Source organism: Pongo abelii, chromosome 3 (genome assembly GCF_028885655.2).
Source record: "Pongo abelii isolate AG06213 chromosome 3, NHGRI_mPonAbe1-v2.0_pri, whole genome shotgun sequence".
In the NCBI taxonomy this organism is placed as follows: Eukaryota; Metazoa; Chordata; class Mammalia; order Primates; family Hominidae; genus Pongo; species Pongo abelii.
The window spans coordinates 106303459-106325975 of NC_071988.2; the positions used below are offsets into that span (position 1 = coordinate 106303459).

Here is a 22517-nt window from a genome sequence, read left to right on the forward strand (position 1 = left end):
TGAAACTGAAGATAACTTATTCTAATGTAGCCCTGTTTTGGTGCAGAAAACTAAGAGCCAACAAGCAAAGAAGGCTTGCCCAAGCTTACCAGGCATCAGTGGTAAAGGACGGTTGAAACCCAACTCCTGAATCACAAGTCACTGGTCTTGCTGCTGCACAATAACGCAGCAAAGACAATCACAATTCTGTTCCTGACTCCTTTTTCAACAAATAAAACAATCCTAAAACTGACCTGATTCTCTGTTCTGGGCTGGCATGAACCTGCTTAGAAATGATAAGAATGGCAGGCACTTTCTTCCTGAAGCAGACGTGGAGAAGTATTACACCTGATGAAGGAAAGGAAAAGAAAACTCAGTTTATGTTCAGAATATGCATGATGAGTCATTCATTTTCTACTGATTCTCTTTACCTCCTTACTTGTTGTCTTGCTTGTTTAATAATGGAACATATAGCACTTTATTTAAAATAGATTAAATTTGCTATTAAAGATCCATGAAAAATATAAAGTTATTTAAAGCTGGTCTCTACAGACCATCTGATTCCACTTCTTCATTTTACTGATAAGGAAACTTTGACATGGAGAAGTTATGCAAAGTATCATGACAACACAGCTCCTTAGTGTTAGAGTCAGATTCAGAACTCAACCCTTACCACTTCCAGTCCAGTACTCATTTGTGTATCACAGACCACACAGCCTCTTTTCTTGGAGAAAAAATTCATGCTATTTCTCTAGGTGTGTTTGTCATGCATCTCAAGATAAATGCGGTATAGAGCTGAATTGATTTGTTCTAAATTAAAATTTTAAAAATTGCTGCCTCATTCAAAGGTCATACTCTAGTCTCAAGTTATTTGGGTTGTCTTATACAGGATATATAAATGTTTCCTTTCATTTACCTGTCAATATTTCAATATGAAAACATTAGCATATGAATCATGAGATCTAGTTTCTAGGCCTCTAGTAACTCTGCTCTCAACAAGTTCTATAGTGTAGTCAAACACATTTTGGTCCTAAAGTTCTTTAATTCAAAAATGAGGAGCCTGGAATAATTCCTAGGGGCCTTCTAACTCTAAAATGTTATACCAAAGAATAGCATCATCTTTAATGACATTCACCTTTTCAGATGAGCTATGTGTTTTTGTTATGTAACTTTATTTGTTAAACTCTTTAATCATACTATTACAGTTCAAAATCATTCATAATGATTGAAGGCAATATTGCCTTCAATAGACAGGTAATTATTCAAAAACCTAACCAATAATAACCTAGTTTTGTTGGTTTATCTAATTACCTGGCTGGTTCTATTACAGAAACCCAGCTAGAAGTAGGAGAAAAATCCTTCTTTTTAATTTTTATTTTTAATTTTTACTTGTACATAGTAAATATATAGATTTATAGGGTATATGAGATGTTTTAATACAGGCATACAATGTGTAATAATCACATCAGAGTAAATGGGGTGTCCATCATCTCAAGCATTTATTATTTTTTTGTTATGAACATTTCAATTAGACTTATTTTTTAATGTACAAATTATTAACTATAGTCACCCTGTTGTGCTACCAAATACTAGATCTTATACATTCTTTCTAACTATGCTTTTGAACCCATTAACCATCCCCACTCCTGCCCCACCCACTACCCTGCCCAGCTTCTGGTAACCATCATTCTATTCTCTATTTATGAGTTCAATTGTTTTAATTTTTAGCTCCCAGAAATGAGTGAGGACATGCAAAGTTTGTCTTTCTGCACCTGGCTTATTTTGCTAAACATAATGTCCTCCAGTTTCATCTATGTTGTTGCAAATGACAGGATCTCGTTCTTTTTTATGGCTGAATAGTATTCCAATGTGTATATACCACAATTTCTTTATCCATTTGTCTGCTGATGGACACTTAGTTTGCATCCAAATCTTGGTTACTGGTAACAGTGCTCATAAATATGGGAGTGCAGATAACTCTTTGATATACTGATTTCCTTTCTTTTGGGTATAAACCTGGTAGTGGGACTGCTGGATCACATGGCAGTTCTATTTTCAGGGTTTTAGGAAACTCCATACTGTTCTCTATAATGTCTGTACTGATTTGCATTCCCAACAACAGTGTACGAGGGTTCCCTTTTCTCCACATCCTTGTCAGCATTTGTTATTGCCTGTCTTTTGCATAAAAGCCATTTTAACGGGACGAGTTGATATCTCATTGCGGTTTTGATTTGAATTTCTTTGATGATCAATGACACTGAGCACCTTTTAATACATGTTTGTTTGCCATATGTATGTCTTCTTTTGAGAAATGTCTATTCTGATCTTTTGCCCATTTTTTAAATCAGATTAAGGAAAAGTACTCTTTAAAAGTCTACCTCTTGGGTAGTTTCTAAGAAATATCCTGAATTATTTCCTCAAATCATTGATCTAGTTATTCATCCAATAAGTTTTTACTGAGTCACTTGCCAGATGGCAGATACATACAGGCTTAATGAGACAGAAAGCTTTAAAACAAGATAATTCTAGTGAAATACTGAGTGCTGTTAGGAATTCAGGTGGCAGTAGAGAGTAGGCAAAATTAATGACATGTCTCCTAAATTATGACTTCAGATTATAGCTTATCTTTTAATTTATTAATTATTACATACAACAATTATTTGGAACATTTTAAATTCAAAGCAAAATAATAGAATGAACATCCAGATACCTGTCATCCAACTCAAGAACCTAAGGGTAAGTTATTGGTATTGTTCTACTAATTTGTTCCTCCTCCATTTCATGCTCCACCTCTCTTATCCCCGCCACCCCTTGTAACCACAATCCTGTATTTTGTGTTTATCATTACTTCGCTTTTTAAACAGTATATCACATAGGTACATCTTCCTGAACAATATAGTGTTCCATTTTGCTTGGTTCTGAAATCTATCAAAATGGTATCAAAATCTATCCTCCTGTCTTGTAGGATTTGGTTTTTTAATTCAATATTACATTTCCAAAACTCACCCACATTGTTGCATATAGTTGTAGTTCCTTCATTTTCACTGCAGAATAATACTGCATTGGACAAACATATCACGATTTAATTATTCGTTCTCTTGTCAATAGCTTATTCTCCCCTCCAAGTTTTGTTTTGTTTTGCTATTATGACCATCTATGTTATGAAAGTTCTGACATGTGTCATGTTCCACGTGTCCGAGTTTCTCTTAAGTACATGCCTAAGAGTTAGGGAGTAATCTTAAATTTAACTTTTCATGATGATGCCAATTTTTACTTTCCCTAAAGTGTGTTTATAACTTCACTACCAAAAGGTAGTAGCAGAACTACCACATCTACAGCCTCTCCAATGTGTAGTAATGCCAACTTTTTAATGCTGGGTATAGAATGGCATCTAATTGTGGTCTTGGTTCGCACTTCCTTGTCAATTAATGATGCTGAGTACTTCTTCATGCTTCTTGGCTATCTCATATTTTCTCTTGTATGAAATGCCTATTCATATATTTTACCCATCTTCCTCCTGAGTTATTTGCCATTTTCATATTGTTTCATGTGTATTTTATATGTATTTGGATGCTCATTACTTGGTTTTACCAGTCTTGACCAAAAACAGGCAATTGTTGAGATAAGGGAGAAGAAGCAAAAATAGCAGGCGGCCAGAAAACTGGCAACAGCAAGTTAGAGTACCAATGATTTCCTCAACCCATTTTTTAATATAAATGTAATCTACAGACATCTTAAAGTATCAGAAATCTAAAATATTATAAAATCAATCTAGATTTACAATCTTTCATTTTAATATAAACTCAGCCAAGAACAAATGCTACAAAATGATTTCAGTACATTCTAACTACAATATGTAATATAATAATATAATTCTCAGGAATCAAGTTTTACACAGGTCACAATTTAGACCACAATATAAAGTTCCCATTTTGACCCTGACATTTTACATATTTTTACTTCATGCTTGGCTTGCCTCCAATTTAGAGTAAGTCAGTTACATTGTCAGAGGATTAAGTTTAAATGTATATGCACATATGTATAAAAACTAAATTTCAAAATTAAACTGTGTACATTGAAATGCCACAGAAACCTGAATTCCAGACTTAGCTAGATGATTAGCTATATCTCCCTGGCCTATCTATGTCTTCTGAGTTGGTTTTCTTATATTAATACTTAAAATGGAAATTGTGCTGGGTCTTATCATACTCTTTGGGCTGGGAGCAGTGGCTCACGCCTGGAATCTCAGCTCTTTGGGAGGCTGAGGCAGGACTATCACTTGAGAACAGCAGTTTGATACCACCCTGGGCAACATAGTGAGACCCCATCTCTACAAAAAATTAAAAAATTAGCTGGGCATGGTGGCAAACACCTGTAGTCCTAGGTACTTAGGAGTCTGAGGCAGGAGGATCACTTAAGTCCAGGAGATTGAGGCCACAGTGAGCTATGAACGTGCCACTGCCCTTCAGCCTGGGTGACATAGCGAGACCCTGTCTCTTTAAAAAAAAATTATTTGACTTGAAGATCAGTGAGAAAATTTTTTTCCAAATAGCCCAGAAAGATTTTGTGGAGTCTCTTTCCAAACTTTATACAAAGTAGCCAGTTAAACTAAATAATAACAAAAAAATAAATTTTCAAAATTTTTAACAAGCAGTTTTAGAGTCCTCCTAAGGCCTCCCAGGACTCCTGCCAGGTAATCTGATGAAATGCATCATACAAGAAAAAAAAAATTCAAAAGCCACAGGCAATCAGAAGAGAACTTCCAGAATCTCTCATGACATTTACCTCCCCACCTGAATCTGTACCCTTTCACTGAATTTCAGGATTCACATCAAAATCTAACTCCTCTACTTTGCTACTAGATGTTACATGCCTAGAACACCAATGTCATTGCTCTAGGAAATCCCACTTCTCTCTCTTACGTCATCAATTTCCTCCTTCCAATAAAGCAAAATCATTGGCAAATACATTTCCAATCATTAGAAAACAAACAACAAAACCTCTCGACTCCTTATACGCCCCTAGATGATGGCCAATATCTTTGATTCCCTTTTTAGCAAAACATCACAAGCATGTACTCCTTGTCTACAATTATACTTCCATTCAAATTTAACACACTCCAATTAGACTTTTACTACACAACATCACTGAAACTTAAGGTCATCAATTACCTGAATATTGTTAAATCCAAAGGCCTATTAGTTCTCATCTTTCTGGATTTATCTGCAGCATTTGGCATGACATATCACATGCTGATACACTTTCTTTTATTGGCTTCCAGAACCAACTCTATTAGTTTCATCCTATCTCATTGACCTCTCCTTGTCAGCCTTCTTTGCTAGTTCCTCCTCTTCTCCTTGACCTTTAAAGTTTAGGTTCTTAGCCTTCTTCTCTAACCCACTGGCAAGTACTATTGACTTTATCTATAAAAATACTGAGAATCTGACCACTTCTCGCCACTTGCATAGTTACTATTTTGGTCAAAGTCTGTATTGTCCCTCACTTGGATTTTTGCCATAGGTTAGTAACTGGCCTCCCAACTTCTACCCTTGTCCTATTTTCAAGTCCTTTCTCATCGAAGTAGCCAGAGTGATCCAGACAACCTAACATAAATCATAAATCGCACAACATCTGCTCCCAAAATCTCCCAGTGGCTTCCCATCTCACTCAGAGTAGGCCATTTTTTAAAAAAATGACATAAAAGAACCTATAAAATTTGGCCCCCATTACCTCTGACTTCATTTCCTACTAACTTCCTTGTCATTCTTTTTACAGGCCAGGCACACCCTTGCCTTGGGGCCTTTATACTTGCTATTCTCTCCCTATATGCTTTTCCAAGAGATGATTACAGTAGACCCTTCCTTATCTGTGTGGGTTGGGGGTTGGACATGTTCCAAGACCCCCAGTACATTTTTCCCCATACATATATACCTGTGATAAAATTTAATTTATAAATTAGGCATAGTACTCTTATGCTTTGGGGCCATTATTAAGTAAAATAAGGGTTATTTGGATATAAGCACTGAGATACTCTGACAGGTGTACTTCCCTTCTATTCCTATTTGTCTATGTCCTTCCATGAAAATGTAAAATCTATGAGGGCAATGGTTTTGTTTAGTTTAATGCTACAGCTCCAATGCCTAGAAAAGAATCTGGCACATAGCAGGCATCTAATTAACATTTTTTAAAATGAATAAACAGTTACCCTCTTAGGGCTAAAAATGGGAATCTTTCTTAGTTTATAAAACAAGATAATCTAAATAATCGGGGGACAACAACTAGATTTTTGATGTAAAAGAATCATTCTAAAATTTCTTCAAAAGATAATAATGACGATAACCTCGAAATACTTTATTAGACATTGTAATTGATACTTCCATAAATTTGATAAATTAACAAATAGTTCCCCCTATAACTAGGTTTTAGACTCTGGCCGTCCACAGAATGACTCATTTCTCTCCCACTAACTGCTGTCATATTTAACAATGGTTGGCATGCAGGGCCATAACACCAGCACACAGGAAAATATTACAAAAATGTTCATTCCAAACTGGTTCCAGAGAAAGAACCAAGCTCTTTATAAATGAGGAAAGTCTAAAAATAAAGGGCAGATATTTTTAAATGTTTTCAATATTTTGTTTGAAAATAATTTCAAACTTACAGAAAAGTTAGTAAGAATACAAAAATCACTCATACTCAGATTCAGCCATTACTAATGTCACCTCCTTACTTTTACATCTGTGCTCCTGAGCTCTTACACTTTCTTGCATTCACACACACACATGCACACATACACTGTTTTTCCTGGAGCAAATGAGAATAAACTATATATATCAAGCCCTTTGCTCCTCTGCTTCCAATGTGTATTTCTTTAGCAATACTTTCTCTTATAAGAAAAGCGCAGTGATCAACTTCAGTAATTATAACATTGTTACAATATTTTTATCTATTCTATGGTCTATATTCCAATATTCTAATTTTTCAATTGATCCAATAACATCCTGCATGGTATATTTTCCCCCATTCAGTATAAGATCCAGTCTAGGGTCAGGTACTGTAGTTAGTGGTTCTCTCTTCTAAGCCTCCTTTAATTTGGAACACTTCAATAGCCTTTCTTTCTCTTTTATGACACTGACTTTTTTAAGGACCACAGTTCCTTCCCCGCTTTTTAAAGTAGAACATTCCTTATTTTGCACTTGTCGAATGTTTCCTCATGATTAAATTCAGGTTATGCAGTCTTGGCCAGAATACTACAGAGGAGATGATGTGTCCCCTCAGGGTGTCCTATCTGGAGTCACATGGTGACCATCTGCCCCATATTGTTGTTGGATCGCACCAATGCATAATCACTATATTATCCCTTGGAATTAGTACATAGTCTGTGGGGTGATGCTTTAAGACACTGAAAATATCCTGCTTCTCATCAAAATTTCTCCCTCATTTAGTTATGACTCTTGCCCTACCTAATATCTACTATGCTGGCTACAAAATAATGATTTTTCCAACTCTAAAGCTCAGAGTCCTACTGGAAGAAAGAGCCTTCCTTTCTCCTCTATTCATTCACTTATTTTTATTATCATTATGGATTTATTCCTATTTCTAATGGTTCATAATTTATCATTATACTTACTTGATTATTAAATTATCTCAAATTTAGCTAGTAGGAATGCCAATAGGCTTCTTGTGACATGTTCTTATTAAAAAAAAAAAAAAAGTTTCTATTTTCTCGCATTAAAAAATAACCCAGGCTCACATGGTATGTGCCCTACCCTATCCTAGAATAATCTATTTCTGTGAGGAGCTCTGGTTCCTTTGACTTGAGAATGGCATTACAGAATTCTAATTCCAAGAATTTGGAGTTAGGTATGCTCTTTGCCTCTTAGCCTTTTTACTGGACAGAGCTAGGAAATGTATGAATGCATGTACACATACAAATTTATGTACATATGTCTGTACATGCAATTACATGTACACATATATTGGCTTAAAACATAATGAACTCACACTGATACCTTCAATTCCAATCCACCTGCACAGAATTTATTTTGCCTTCTCCCATCCCATATTTGTGTGTCCCTCCTTCTTCAGGGAGAAACCTCACTCCAACAACCTCAAAACATTTACGCAATCCCCAATACACCTAAAAAGTCCCAGAAGTGCTATGTCCATATCACTATGAAAAGTAAACCTAATAGAATGAGTTCAAGAGTTGCCTGCAACTCGTCTCTTTCAACTCTACCCAAGCTGAGGGTATATAGTCATAGTTATAGTACCATGTTATTAGTAATAAATTACTTAGATTTACTCTTTGTTCCCTCAATGGGGGTACAATACTAATTTAAAATACATTCAGGTTCATTTGTTTCAGTGGATTAGGATTCTCCCCATTTCCGTCCTTATTTTGAATATTGAAAAAAACACACTATGAAAAGCCAAAACTATATTTAAAAAAAAAAAGTTTTACTTTGAAGTGTCATTGCCTCCCATAAACCTCTGGCCCCATTACCTCTCACTACCCCTTCTTTTTGTAAAGTCAAGCATATATATGTATGTGTTATTTTCCCTTTTTTCTTACACAAAAGATAGCACACTATATATTCTTGTTTATACTAACCAGCTCAATCCAGATTGAAGGAAGCTCTTCCCAAAGCCTTTTATAAAATACAATATCCTGATATCAAAACCAGACAAAGAGATTAAGAGAAAAGAAGACTAGAAATTTCATATTTTTCTGAACATAAATGCAAAAACTTTTAACAAAATATAAGGAAACCAAATCTGGCAACATATAAAAGGGGTATTACATCATGATCAAGTGCATTTATCCTGGAAATGCCAGGCTAATTCAATATTCAAAAAATTAATATAATTTACCATTATCAATAAAATAAAGATTAAAAACCATATAATCTCAATAGATATTTTAAAAATCACTTGCAAAATTCAACATTAATGATAAAAGCTCTACTAAACCAGGAATAGAATGAAACTTACTCAACCTCATAAACAGCCTCTTTAAAACAGATACAGCTAATATCATATTTAATGAAGAAAGACTGAATGCTTTCTCTTTTTAACATATACTGGAAGTCCCAGCCGGTGCAATAAGGCATGAAAAATAAATAAAAGGCAAAAATGGAATGAAAGAAGTAAAACTGTCTTTATTCCAGGCAGCATGATTATCTATATAGAAAACCCCAAAGAGTCTACCAAAGAAACCTCCCTAAGTTAACAAGGGAACTTAGCAAGACTGCAGTATACAAAGTTCAATATACAAAAATCAATTGTGTTTCTACATATTAACAATGAAAAAACTAAAAGTTATAGATAGATAGATAGATAGATAGATAGTACCATTTATAATACCACCCAAAACACATGAAATGCTGAGGGGTAATTCTAACAAACTATGTGCAAGATTTGTATACTGAAAACTACAAAACAATGATGAAATGATCACTAATAAGATAATCATTGATAACAATGATGAGATAAACCAAAGACAAGTAACTAGAGAGATATTCTATGTTCATGGATTTGGAGGCAATATATTCAAGGAATCAGTTCTTCCCGTATTTACCTATAGATTCAATGCAATCCCAATCAAAATTAGAGTAGACTTTTGTTTTTGGAAATCAACAAGATGACTCTAAAATTTACACGAAAAAGAAATAAAGAACAGTCAAAACAATTTGGAAACAAAACAAAATTGGAGGACTCATATTACCTGACTTCGAGACTTACTGTAAAGCTACAGTAATCAAGATAGTGTGGCAGTGGTAAAAGCACCTAGATCAATGGAAAAGGACAGAAATTCCAGAAACGGATAGATACAAACATGTTCAATTGATTTTTGACAAAGATGTCAAGCAATTTAATAGGGAAGGAAAAATTTTTCACTAGCCAGTGCTAGAGTAATCAGATATCCACAAGCCAAAAATAAATAAATAAATAAATAAAACTCACAAAAACTTCAATCAACCCACACATTACACTATATACAAAATTTAACTCAAACCAAATCACAGACATAAATGTACAATCTAGAACTATAAAACTTCCAGAGGAAAACTTCAGGGAAAAATCATTGTTACTTTGAGTTAGGCAAAAAATTATCTAACAGGATATAAAAAGTAAAAACCATAAAAGAAAAAAATGGGCAAAGTGGACATCACCAAAATTAATTTCTGCTCATCAAAACACAGTGTTATAAAAATGAAATTAAGCCAAAAACTGGGAGATAATATTTGTAAAACACATACCAGACTGGAACCCAAAATATATAATGAATTCTTTTTTTTTTTTTTCTTTTTTTCTGGTATGGGGAAGAGGTTTAGAGATCTGGTGTCTCTTCCCCTTCTTGTTTTTTGTTTTTTTTTTTAATTCTATTATTACTATACTTTAAGTTTTAGGGTACATGTGCACAATGTGCAGGTTAGTTACATATGTATACATGTGCCATGCTGGTGTGCTGCACCCGTCAACTCGTCATTTAGCATTAGGTATATCTCCTAATGCTATCCCTCCCCCGTCCCCCCACCCCACAACAGTTCCCAGAGTGTGATGTTCCCCTTCCTGTGTCCATGTGTTCTCATTGTTCAATTCCCACCTATGAGTGAGAATATGCGGTGTTTGGTTTTTTGTTCTTGTGATAGTTTACTGAGAATGATGATTTCCAATTTCATCCATGTCCCTACAAAGGACATGAACTCATCATTTTTTATGGCTGCATAGTATTCCATGGTGTATATGTGCCACATTTTCTTAATCCAGTCTATCATTGTTGGACATTTGGGTTTGTTCCAAGTCTTTGCTATTGTGAATAGTGCCGCAATAAACATACGTGTGCATGTGTCTTTATAGCAGCATGATTTATAATCCTTTGGGTATATACCCAGTAATGGGATGGCTGGGTCAAATGGTATTTCTAGTTCTAGATCCCTGAGGAATTGCCACACTCACTTCCACAAGGGTTGAACTAGTTTACAGTCCCACCAACGTGTAAAAGTGTTCCTACTTCTCCACATCCTCTCCAGCACCTGTTGTTTCCTGACTTTTTAATGATTGCCATTCTAACTGGTGTGAGATGGTATCTCATTGTGGTTTTGATTTGCATTTCTCTGATGGCCAGTGATGGTGAGCATTTTTTCATGTGTTTTCTGGCTGCATAAATGTCTTCTTTTGAGAAGTGTCTGTTCATGTCCTTCCCCCACTTTTTGATGGGGTTGTTTGTTTTTTTCTTGTAAATTTGTTGGAGTTCATTGTAGATTCTGGATATTAGCCCTTTGTCAGATAGTAGGTAGTGAAAATTTTCTCCCATTTTGTAGGTTGCCTGTTCACTCTGATGGTAGTTTCTTTTGCTGTGCAGAAGCTCTTGAGTTTAATTAGATCCCATTTGTCAATTTTGGCTTTTGTTGCCATTGCTTTTGGTGTTTTAGACATGAAGTCCTTGCCCATGCCTATGTCCTGAATGGTAATGCCTAGGTTTTCTTCTAGGGTTTTTATGGTTTTAGGTCTAACGTTTAAGTCTTTAATCCATCTTGAATTAATTTTTGTATAAGGTGTAAGGAAGGGATCCAGTTTCAGCTTTCTACATATGGCTAGCCAGTTTTCCTAGCACCATTTATTAAATAGGGAATCCTTTCCCCATTGCTTGTTTTTCTCAGGTTTGTCACAGATCAGATAGTTGTAGATATGCGGCATTATTTCTGAGTGGTCTGTTCTGTTCCATTGATCTACATCTCTGTTTTGGTACCAGTACCATGCTGTTTTGGTTACTGTAGCCTTGTAGTATAGTTTGAAGTCAGGTAGCGTGATGCCTCCAGCTTTGTTCTTTTTGCTTAGGATTGACTTGGCGATGTGGGCTCTTTTTTGGTTCTGTATGAACTTTGAAGTAGTTTTTTCCAATTCTGTGAAGAAAGTCATTCGTAGCTTGATGGGGATGGCATTGAATCTATAAATTACCTTGGGCAGTATGGCCATTTTCATGATATTGATTCTTCCTACCCATGAGCATGGAATGTTCTTCCATTTGTTTGTAACCTCTTTTATTTCATTGAGCCGTGGTTTGTAGTTCTCCCTGATGAGGTCCTTCACGTCCTTTGTAAGTTGGATTCCCAGGTATTTTATTCTCTTTGAAGCAATTGTGAATGGGAGTTCACTCATGATTTGGCTCTCTGTTTGTCTGTTATTGGTGTATAAGAATGCTTGTGATTTTTGTACATTGATTTTGTATCCTGAGACTTTGCTGAATTCTTTAAACAATAAAAAAAAGCAAACTGATTTTAAAAAGAGTAAAAGATGTCGACACTTTTAAAAAAAGGATACATACAGCAAACAAGCAATGAAAGCTCACTACCATTATTTATGAAAAGTAAATTAAAACATTTTGAATGCTGCTACGAACATTAGCCTTTTTGTGGACATGTGCTTTCATTTCTTTTATACATATACCTAGGAATGGAATTTATAGATCCTAATGAATATGTTTGAATTTATGAGACACTAGTTGACTGTTTGCTAAAATGGCTATACCGTTTCACCAGGAATGAATGAGAGGAAACTTCTAGTTGCTGCATATCCTTATGAAACTTAACATCATCAGATTTTACATGTATTTGTCATTCACGTATCCTCGGTAAAATATCTGTTCAAATTATTTGTTCATTTTTTGACAGGGTTCTTTGTCTTCTTATTATTGAATTGTGAGAGTTCTTTATATATTCTGGTTCATATCCTTTGCCAGGTATGTATATGTTTTGCAAGTATATTTACCAGTCTGTGGCTAACCTTTTTATTTTTTTTTAAATGGTGAAGCATGTTCATTTTGAGAAATTTCATTAAGCTTCAACTTACAATTTGTTTACTTTTACTTACGTATATACAATAAACCTGAAGAACATGGGTTTGAACTGTGTTGTCCACTTATATGTGGATTTTCTTCTGCCTCTGCCACATGAGACAAGATCAACTACTCCTCTCTTCCTCCTCCTCTTCAGCCAACTCAGTGTGAAGACAATGAGGATGAAGACCTTTATCATGACCGACTTCCACTTAATGAACAGTAAATATATTTTCTCTTCCTAATGATTTTCTTAATGTCATTTTCTTTTAACTAACTTTCCTGTAAGAATACAGTATATGGCCGGGTTTGGTGGCTCACACCTGTAATCCAAGCACTTTGGGAGGCCGAGGCGGGCGGATCACACGGTCAGGAGATCGAGACCATCCTGGGTAACACCCAGTGAAACCCCATCTCTACTAAGAATACAAAAAAATTAGCCGGGCGGGGTGGTGGGCCCCTGTAGTACCAGCTACTCAGGAGGCTGAGGCAGGAGAATGGCGTGAACCAGGGAGGCGGAGCTTGCAGTGAGCTGAGATTACACCACTGCACTCCAGCCTGGGCGACAGAGCAAGACTCCGTCTCAAAAAAAAAAAAAAGAATACAGTATATAATACATATAACCCACAAGATGTGTACAAATCGACTGTTTATGTTATCAGTAACACTATCAGTAATTAAGTTTTGGGGAAACCAAAAGAGTTACATGCAGATCAACTACACAGGGGGTCACTTCCCCTAGCCCCAACATGGTTCAAAGATCAACTGTACTTGAATAAATTTATTGAAAAACAAAACAAAACAAAACAAAAAACCGCTCTTTAAAGGTGACAAAATCATCATCAACTAGTAAATAGCCTAAGGGTGATACAATTTGGCCTACACATACTCAAAACTGGAAAATAAGTCTTTACACTACCAGTTATGAGCCATTCATTGTGTTGGGTCCCTACCAGATGCACAGACATAAAGCCTAAAATTAGCAAGGAAGAGTAACTGTTGAAGGCCTCCCTCTTGCAATTTGACCTCTGAATTATAAACATTCCAGATTAGGACATATTGCACCTTTTGTTAATTATAGAGCAAATTTTAAATGGGAACTTTAGGTTGATGGGGAAAGCAAAGAAATTCAACTTAAGTATATTTACATGAAAAACTAACTCATGTAATGATTTTCAATAAGCACCTGATTGTCAAATACATATGCTAAAACAAATAAGACTCTAAATATCTTTTTGCTGACTGAACAAATAGCTTTATATAAATATTATTTATTAGTCTTTAATTATTCCAAAATTATCACTCCTAACTTTAAGAAGCAAATATCAGCCAGGCATGGTGGCTCATGCCTGTAATCCCAGAACTTTGGGAGGCTGAGGGGGATGGATCACTTGAGCTCAGGAGTTCAAGACCAGCCTCTACAAACCCATTCTCTATGAAAAAAATTAAAATAAAAAATACAAAAAATTAGCCGGGCATGGTGGTGCACACCTGTAGTACCAGTTACTTGGAAGGTTGAGGTGGGAGAATCACTTGAACCTTGAGGGAGGAGATTGCAGTGAGCCAAGATCTTGTCACTGTACTCCAGCCTGCGCGAGAGTCAGACCCTGTATCAAAAAATAAATAGGCTGGGTACAGTGGCTCATGCCTGTAATCCCAGCACTTTGTGGGGCTGCAGAGGATGGATCATCTGAGGTCAGGAGTTCGAGGCCAGCCTGGTCAACATGGTGAAACCACGTCTCTACTAAAAATACAAAAAACTAGCCAGGCGTGGTGGCTAAGACAGGAGAATTGCTTGAACCTGGGAGGCAGGTTGCAGTGAGCCGAGATCACGCCACTGCACTCCAGCCTGGGCAACAGAGTGAGACTTCCTCTCAAAAAAATAAATAAAAATAAATAAATAAATAATACATATAGTCACTGGATGTGGCTAAAAGTCTTAAGTTTTGGGAACTTATAGAATATATTATTACTTCTGTAGTAGACACTTCCTGGAGTAGCTGGAAAGCTTATAATCCTTCTCTTTTCTGTGTCATGATCAATGGCCTTGAAAAGATCAAAAGATAAAAAAGAGGGAGATTCTCAGAATAGCTACTTGAATGAACTTCTCACAACAGGGTCATAGCCTAAAAAAATTCCTGTCCCATGTGTATGTTCACCAGAATTCTGCTAACAAATCAAAATACAAAGCCTCTTAGTAATTGAGTGGATAAGATGACCCACATCATAGACCAACTCATACTCCTCCAGCCAGACTGGTCTTTGCTCAATAGGTTCATGAAAACCACCAGGTGGAAGGAGAAGCAGTTATGCAAGGGCAAATCTGTACAAACTCATTAAGACTGACGTCACTGTCACTACTGTTGAGAACACATTTGCCTGAGTCCCCCATAGAGAGACTACTTCTTAGCAGGTAAATTGTAACAAACCCTTTGCATTACAGAAATGGTGATGGCTGGTTTTCACTATAAGAAACACCAATTCTGAATTTGTCTCTGCCATCGCCACCATTCAAGATTAAGTGAATGCTTCATATAAATCACACTCACAGGGCCTCTGATCCAGGATCTCACTTCAAATGGTGATGGGCAGATGCCCAGGGACCTCACTAGTCTTATCAAATAGACTCTTACTCAGACACAGCTGTCCTCAAAGAGGAGTAATAGCATTTTGAAGCTTGACATGCAAGTTGTTGCACTACCTAAAACCTTCTGAAATTGGGGTGCTGTCCTACAGTATATAAAATAAGCTCTGAACCACCCACTAATATATGATGTCTCCCATCCTCCCATCTCTGCAACACACTGAATGTGGGAACCATGTGGTGATGGTGGAGGTGGTATATTTCATCTGCTTTCAAAGTTCTGCTTCTTGTCTCAAGAACTCTGGAATCTGTTGATCTAGAAATTTCATTTAGTACCCAAGAATGAAATACTTATACCAAGAAATAAAATAACTTTCACTCAATTGAAAGCAGAGTTTTATTTCCTCATAACAATAAAAAAACAAGCAAAAATGGAGGCTATAGAATTGACAGAGGTGACTGCTCCTGACCATCAAGGAGAAGACAGGTTGCTACTGCACATCTGGGGCTAGGAAGATCATGAGAAAAGAACTTGGGGGAATCTCATAGAGTATTCTCTGGCAGTGCCGTGCACAGTGTTAATGTGAGTGAAAGATTATCACAATTCTATACAGTTGGAACTACCAAACCTCAGACCCTTTCGGGAATGAAGGACTGAATTAGCTTGCTAGAAATAGAACCTTGATAAGCCAGGATACTAGCAGAAGGTAACAGAAATATGTAATCTGAAGTGAAACAGGTTAGGGCTTTGTGCTCGGATGCAAAACTAAGGTCTGTAGCCACCATTTATTTCCTTAATAGTCACTGATGTGTGATAAGTACCCTTGTCTTTCCCTTTAAATACATTTTCTCTTTATTTCCTCTTCCTTTCCCTCAAGCATGCAGATGGCAAGTTGGCAGGAGTTAAATTTAGGTTGTAAAATATCAAGAAAGAATCACAATGGAACCAGAAGGCAGCATGATATCACTCAGAGTCAGTAGCCCTATGGCACTGCCTCTGGATATGGTACTTTAAATTGCTTTTTGATTTTCTCCCACTGGAAAAACTGCATCAATACATGGGATAGCAGGGTTATCTCTACTAGTGGGGAGGAAAGCAAAGGGAAAGAGACAGGAAAAGCAGTGGTTAAGCTACCAAAGAGTGAGATGTTCTAGACACCTAGGAGGGCTGCCCAGCTTTTGACTTCCCCTTCTTTAGGAATGACCCCCAGCACCAAGGTATATTCCTAGCACACTATACATCATAACTCTGCATACCCTGGCTCTAGAACAGACAGACACCTGATCTGAACGAGGCTAATTTAATCCTTTCATTTTTTGTTTTTTTTTGAGACGGAGTCTCCCTCTGTCGCCCAGGCTGGAGTGCAGTGGCGCGATCTCCGCTCACTGCAAGCTCTGCCTCCCGGGTTCACGCCATTCTCCTGCCTCAGCCTCCCGAGTAGCTGGGACTACAGGCACCCGCCACCATGTCTGGCTAATTTTTTAATATTTTTAGTAGAGATGGGGTTTCACCATGTTAGCCAGGATGGTCTCGATCTCCTGACCTTGTGATCCACCCGCCTCGGCCTCCCAAAGTGCTGGGATTACAGGCGTGAGCCACCGCGCCTGGCCAATTTAATCCTTTCTTGATGGAATATATAAATTGAAGATGCAAGGCAGAGAGAGACTAAATCTTTACAGCAAAGTCACCTTAATAGCAGGAGTCTAGTAAGAAGGTATAAAAATTCCTGCTAGGGGCCCGGCGCAGTGACTCATGCCTATAATCCCAGCACTTTGGGAGGCCGAGGCGGGCGGATCATGAGGTCAGGAGATGGAGACCATCCTGGCTAACATGGTGACACCCGGTCTCTACTAAAAATACAAAAAATTGGCCGGGTATGGTGGCACAGGCCTGTAGTCCCAGCTACTCGGGAGGCTGAGGCAGGAGAATCGCTTGAACCCGGGAGGTGGAGGTTGCAGTGAGCCAAGATTGTGCCACTGCATTCCGGCCTGAGCAACAGAGCGAGAATCCGTCTCAAATAATAATAATAATAAAATAAAATAAAAATTCCTGCTAGGCTGGGCGCAGTGGCTCACACGTGTAAACCCAGCACTTTGGGAAGCCAAGGCAGTCGGATCGCTTGAGTCCAGGAGTTCAAGACCAGCCTGAGCAACATATCAAAAAACCTCACATCTACCAAAAAAAAACATTAGCCAGGCATGGTGGCATGTGCCTGAAGTCCCAGTTACTCAGGGGCTGAAGGTGGGAGGACCACTTGAGCCTGGAAGGTAAAGGCTGTAGTGAGTCATAATTATGCCACTGTACTCCAGCCTAGATGAAAGAGTGAGATCCTGTCTCAAAAGTAAATAAATAAATTAATTAAATTCCTGCTAATGAGATCCTCAAAGCAACTCTGATTTCTTCTGTTCAAGACCCACTTGTTCAACCCATCATTCCATTCCCAGTATGAGTCCCATTAATTCCTTTTCCCCTCCTTAAGCTAGTAAGTGTCAACTGACTGCAACCAAAAAAATGCTACTATAACTTCTTACAGGAAGTAAATGAAAGGTGTGGAGGTTCTCATTTTAAGGTCAATTTATCATAATCATGCATTTTCCTTGCTTCCTCTTACCCAACTCAGAAAATAAATTCCTAAAGGGTAATTTTGCCTTCCAAAGTGTGACATGAGAACTCTCATGCCTAACATGCTTTTTCATATCCTCCTATTTCACAAGAAAGCATATTTACTTCAGTGTTTAAGTTTGTTCGTTTTAGCAGCAGTTCCCTGTTAAGACGTTACTATGAGGCATCAGCAGTTCTTTGCATCTCGTGATGCCATACCAATGCCAATAAAGCAGACTAAATGATTACTGATCAACAATACTTAATAGTATATAGAAAAAAAGATACTTAGTAGTTCATCAAAGAATGTCAAGCCCAGCCTGTCTCTGCTCTCCAAGCGCCTGGCTTCTCCTGTCACTTAAATCCTAGATCACCAATATGGACTTGTGATAGAAGATGTTTTTGCAGTTTCGCCCCAATCTTTAATTCTGGATCAAGTCATCACTAACATTACCCAGCCTTCATACTGCAGATAAGATAGTTAGGATTTCTAGCTCGTTATGATGCCTACCCTGTTCTACTCCTTCCCCTTCTGCTGTCCTTGCCCTGTTTATAGCTCAGCTATTATAACTAAGCTTCTGCTTAGACACTTTTGGAGGTCCCTAGTCTGATCCCTTCCTGGCTTTTCTCTTCCTAGGACTGAGAAGTCTACTTTAAATTACCACTCCCAATCCCAAGGACTGATAGCTAGAGTCCAGTACCCACAGACAGAATTATCTGGTGGCCACTCATACATATATAAGCATGTATGTTTGCATTCATTTCGTCATTTACACACACACACCCTCCTATTTCAGATTCCATATGCTTCTTCCCCTTGAATTCCCATTAATAGGTTGACTGAATTATTCTCTGGCTGTTCTACCCCTGGCATGGCCTACCAAAAAGAACTTTTCCTCAGTGCCTGCAGTTAAGGTTAGATTGACCTTAACATGCAGCACTATACCTTAAATGTGGACTGATTCTAGTCTGTCCTGCAAAATAGTTACCTCTGCCCTACTCTACAACTTGGCCATGTGCTCCCATATCACAAATACAACAAAGCTCTATCAAATTTTGAGATATGGAAAAAGTAAGCAAGCTCACAGAATTTTAAAACATAGAAAATATACAAAAGAAAAGTTATTTTCTAAATGGCATAAGCTGGAAACTTTGGAAGTATAGTACAATTAAAACAATAACATAATATAGGAAAGAATCCCACACATTTACACGTCCGAATTTATTTTTCAATCACCAGATAAATTTTAAAATGGGAGAAATGACAATGACTACATTTTGTAAATATGTTCTAGATTATAGCATATTGAAAAGGCCATCTGATTCCCAAGAGTTCTAGAAGCAATTTCTTAATGCAAACCTTAAGGTACACCAGAGCAATGAAAGAGTATATATATCTAGTCACATAAATCAGTGCCTCTTCTGATCAATGCTGAATTCTTCTCTATGAAACTTATTCAATTTCTAATTCTCTTTAGTGCCAAAAAATGGGACTCCTACCACTTTCTCCAAAATCTAGTTTTGTTATTAATATTACACCTTCATTAAAGTTGTTTCCTCTGCTGGCTTTCTCTACAATCTTGATTCCTAACTAAAGATCAAGCCACAGGTGGGATTGCCGCCAAAAAAACTACCAAGTAGCCGAAGATTCAAGGACAAAAGTAAATATATTTACCTCAGGCCCCTTATAAGCCAACAGAACTGCAGTAAGAACAAGTGCAGTAGATAATAAAGAATTCTAAATACTGTGGCTAAGGTGGGAAGCCAATGACATCTCAAAAATAGATGCTGTTAGCATATGTTTATTGCAGCACTATTCACAATAGCAAAGACTTGGAACCAACCCAAATGTCCATTGATGATAGACTGGATAAAGAAAATGTGGCATATATACACCACGGAATACTATGCAGCCATAAAAAGAATGAGTTCATGTGCTTTGCAGGGACATGGATGAAGCTGGAAAACATCACTCTCAGCAAACTAACACAGGAACAGAAAACCAAACATCACATGTTCTCATTCATAAGTGAGAGTTGAACAATGAGAACACATGGACACAGGGAGGGGAACGTCACACATCGGAAGCTGTCAGGGGTTGGGGGGCAAAGTGAGGGAGAGCATTAGGACACCACGATGGGTTTAAAACCCAGATGACGGGTTAATAGGTGCAGAAAACCACCATGGCACATGTAAACCTATGTAACAGACCTGCACTTTGTGCACATGTATCCCAGAACTTAAAGTTTAATTAAAAAAAAAAAAGGTTACATTATTTAATATAGGCTGAACTAGTATATGAACTCTTTGAAAGAAGTAATAGCATCTCATCATCTTAATAATTTCAGCCTTGCAAGGTGGCTCACACCTGTAATCTCAGCACTTTGGGAGGCCAAGGCGGGTGGAACATGACGTTAGGAGATCGAGACCATCCTGGTTAACACGGTGAAACCCCGTCTCTATTAAAATACAAAAACTTAGCCTGGCATGGTGGCATGCGCCTGTAGTCCCAGCTACTTGGGAGGCTGAGGCAGGAGAATCGTTTGAACCCAGGAGGCGGAGGCTGCAGTGAGCGGAGACAGCATCACCGCACTCCAGCCTGGGCGACAGAGGGAGACTCCAACTCAAAAAAGAAAAAAAAAAAATAGTTTCAGCACACAAAGTAGACACTGAATAAACACACTGAATGAAAAAGTAAATCAAGAGTTTAGTTGGTTAGTAAAGAAGTGTCAAATGTACTCAGCTTATACTGCAATACAATCACTGCAGAATGTCAATTACTAGGGAGGGCCTTACTCTAAGGAGACAAAGTGTAATGTAAGTGCTAAGAAACTCACGTTTTCCAAAAACTACTCCCTATTCATTAATAAACACAATGCAAAATGCATCCCACATTCGGGATTAATTTCATGTACTCTTTCCCTTTTGCCAGGCAATTATTTACCTCTATTCTAACTTTATATTCCTATGACCCTTTCCTCACAGGATGCTTAATATTTATCTTTTAAAAATCCATCTTATTACTTGTTTATTTGAGTAGGACTTCTCCACATTTCGGGCATCTGGGAATGAGTTACTGGTCAACATGTTTATCTTCTATTTTCTTCATTTGTTTTTATCATATTTTTTCCATCAACATGAACATACAAAAATCTTCAAAACTGCTGTTCACAGACATGCTTTCCTTTGTAACAGAAGTCACAGTGGGTTGAACTCTCATGAAGAAAACAGATTACCTGATGCCAGAGCAGTCTTTACCAATTTAATTACTTTACCATCTTTACAAATTTTAAACAAAAATACAATTTGTATTGATTCTTTAAATGATAACAGATGATGTAATATAAAAAATCTAACTCAAAGCCTGTGCACAATACTTACTTCTGCTACTTAGAAGTATGATATATATCTATATCTCAACAACATGCCACACATGCTATGTAGTAAAATCACTTCTAAACTTTAACAAAACTCAAAAAAGCACACAGATGTGAACGTAAGCCATGCCCGATGTTAAATAACAAAACCAAAGTAACAATTAGATACTGCAATGCAACCAATTTTCTTCCATTAAAATAGTGCTTGCCAAACAAAATCTTCATTGGACTGGAATGATGCTTTGCCAGATGACATCAGGATAGGCAAAGCCACTATTAAACCCTGTGCTAAAGTGGGTGTCAACAAGCAGAGTAGGAAGAAGAAAGGCTGGAATATGAGGAGACTTTTAAACATCTATCAACATTGGCAAGCCACAGTCAAAAAGTAGTTCATTTTTGATGAAAGTTTTAGTCAGGCTGAGAAAACTGAAAGTGCAAGAAAATCCACAGAGAAAGAAAAATCAGCCTTCTAAGAAAGACACAATACTCTTTTCCAAGCTGTGAAAAGAGATCACAAGTACTATCACCTCAGAAAAGCAATGCAGTACAACTTTTCCCTGCCCTGCCCCAACTACACAAATACCTATTAGTGGTAGTAGTGGTCTTAATGCATTTTCAGCAGCTGCCATGTCTTGAAAGGTTTCCCCATATCCTCCTGAAAGTAAAAACACCTATGCCAACCCATGTGGTGGTTATGCAACCTAAGACAAGCTGGGAATCACTGAACTTATTTACTCTGGTGACTCAGATATAAATCTAGGTCTCTGTGGAAAAAGAGGTGGAGAACATAAAAGAATGTATGACACCATTTTTCATTAATATTTATTGTATAACTGAAGCAAACTCAAAAGATTTTCTGCTCTCTATAGGTTTGACAAAGAAATTAGCTTTCAGAAATACTTTGGGTTTGACCAGGTACAATGTACCATCTGCTATACTGAATGACCTGAGGCAAAAACAACACCCCTTTATATAGAACTTTTATTTTCTCTGTCTTTTTCTTGCTTTCCTCTCATCATGTTGCCATTCACCAACATCTTACTTTCCCTTCTTCTTCCAGCTTATTCTTTAAAGCCTGCCACTGACAGCTACCACTCAGCAATGCTGAACTCCACAACATCAAGAAATTTTTTT

The 22517-nt window shown here is 37.3% G+C and overlaps 1 protein-coding gene across 9 annotated transcripts in view; it reads right to left on the minus strand.

The window, feature by feature from the left end:
* Positions 1-22517, minus strand: part of WDFY3 (WD repeat and FYVE domain containing 3) — a 304455-nt gene that overhangs the window by 265665 nt on the left and 16273 nt on the right. For 4 of the 9 annotated variants that reach the window (XM_054554129.2, XM_054554132.2, XM_054554131.2 and 1 more), the window contains exon 2: positions 234-327. The gene's annotated coding sequence lies outside the window, so the exon portion shown is untranslated. Of the gene's footprint in view, positions 1-233; positions 8808-22517 lie in introns of those variants that run through there. The other 5 variants (XM_054554133.2, XM_054554134.2, XM_054554138.2 and 2 more) reach the window with 3 other exon arrangements.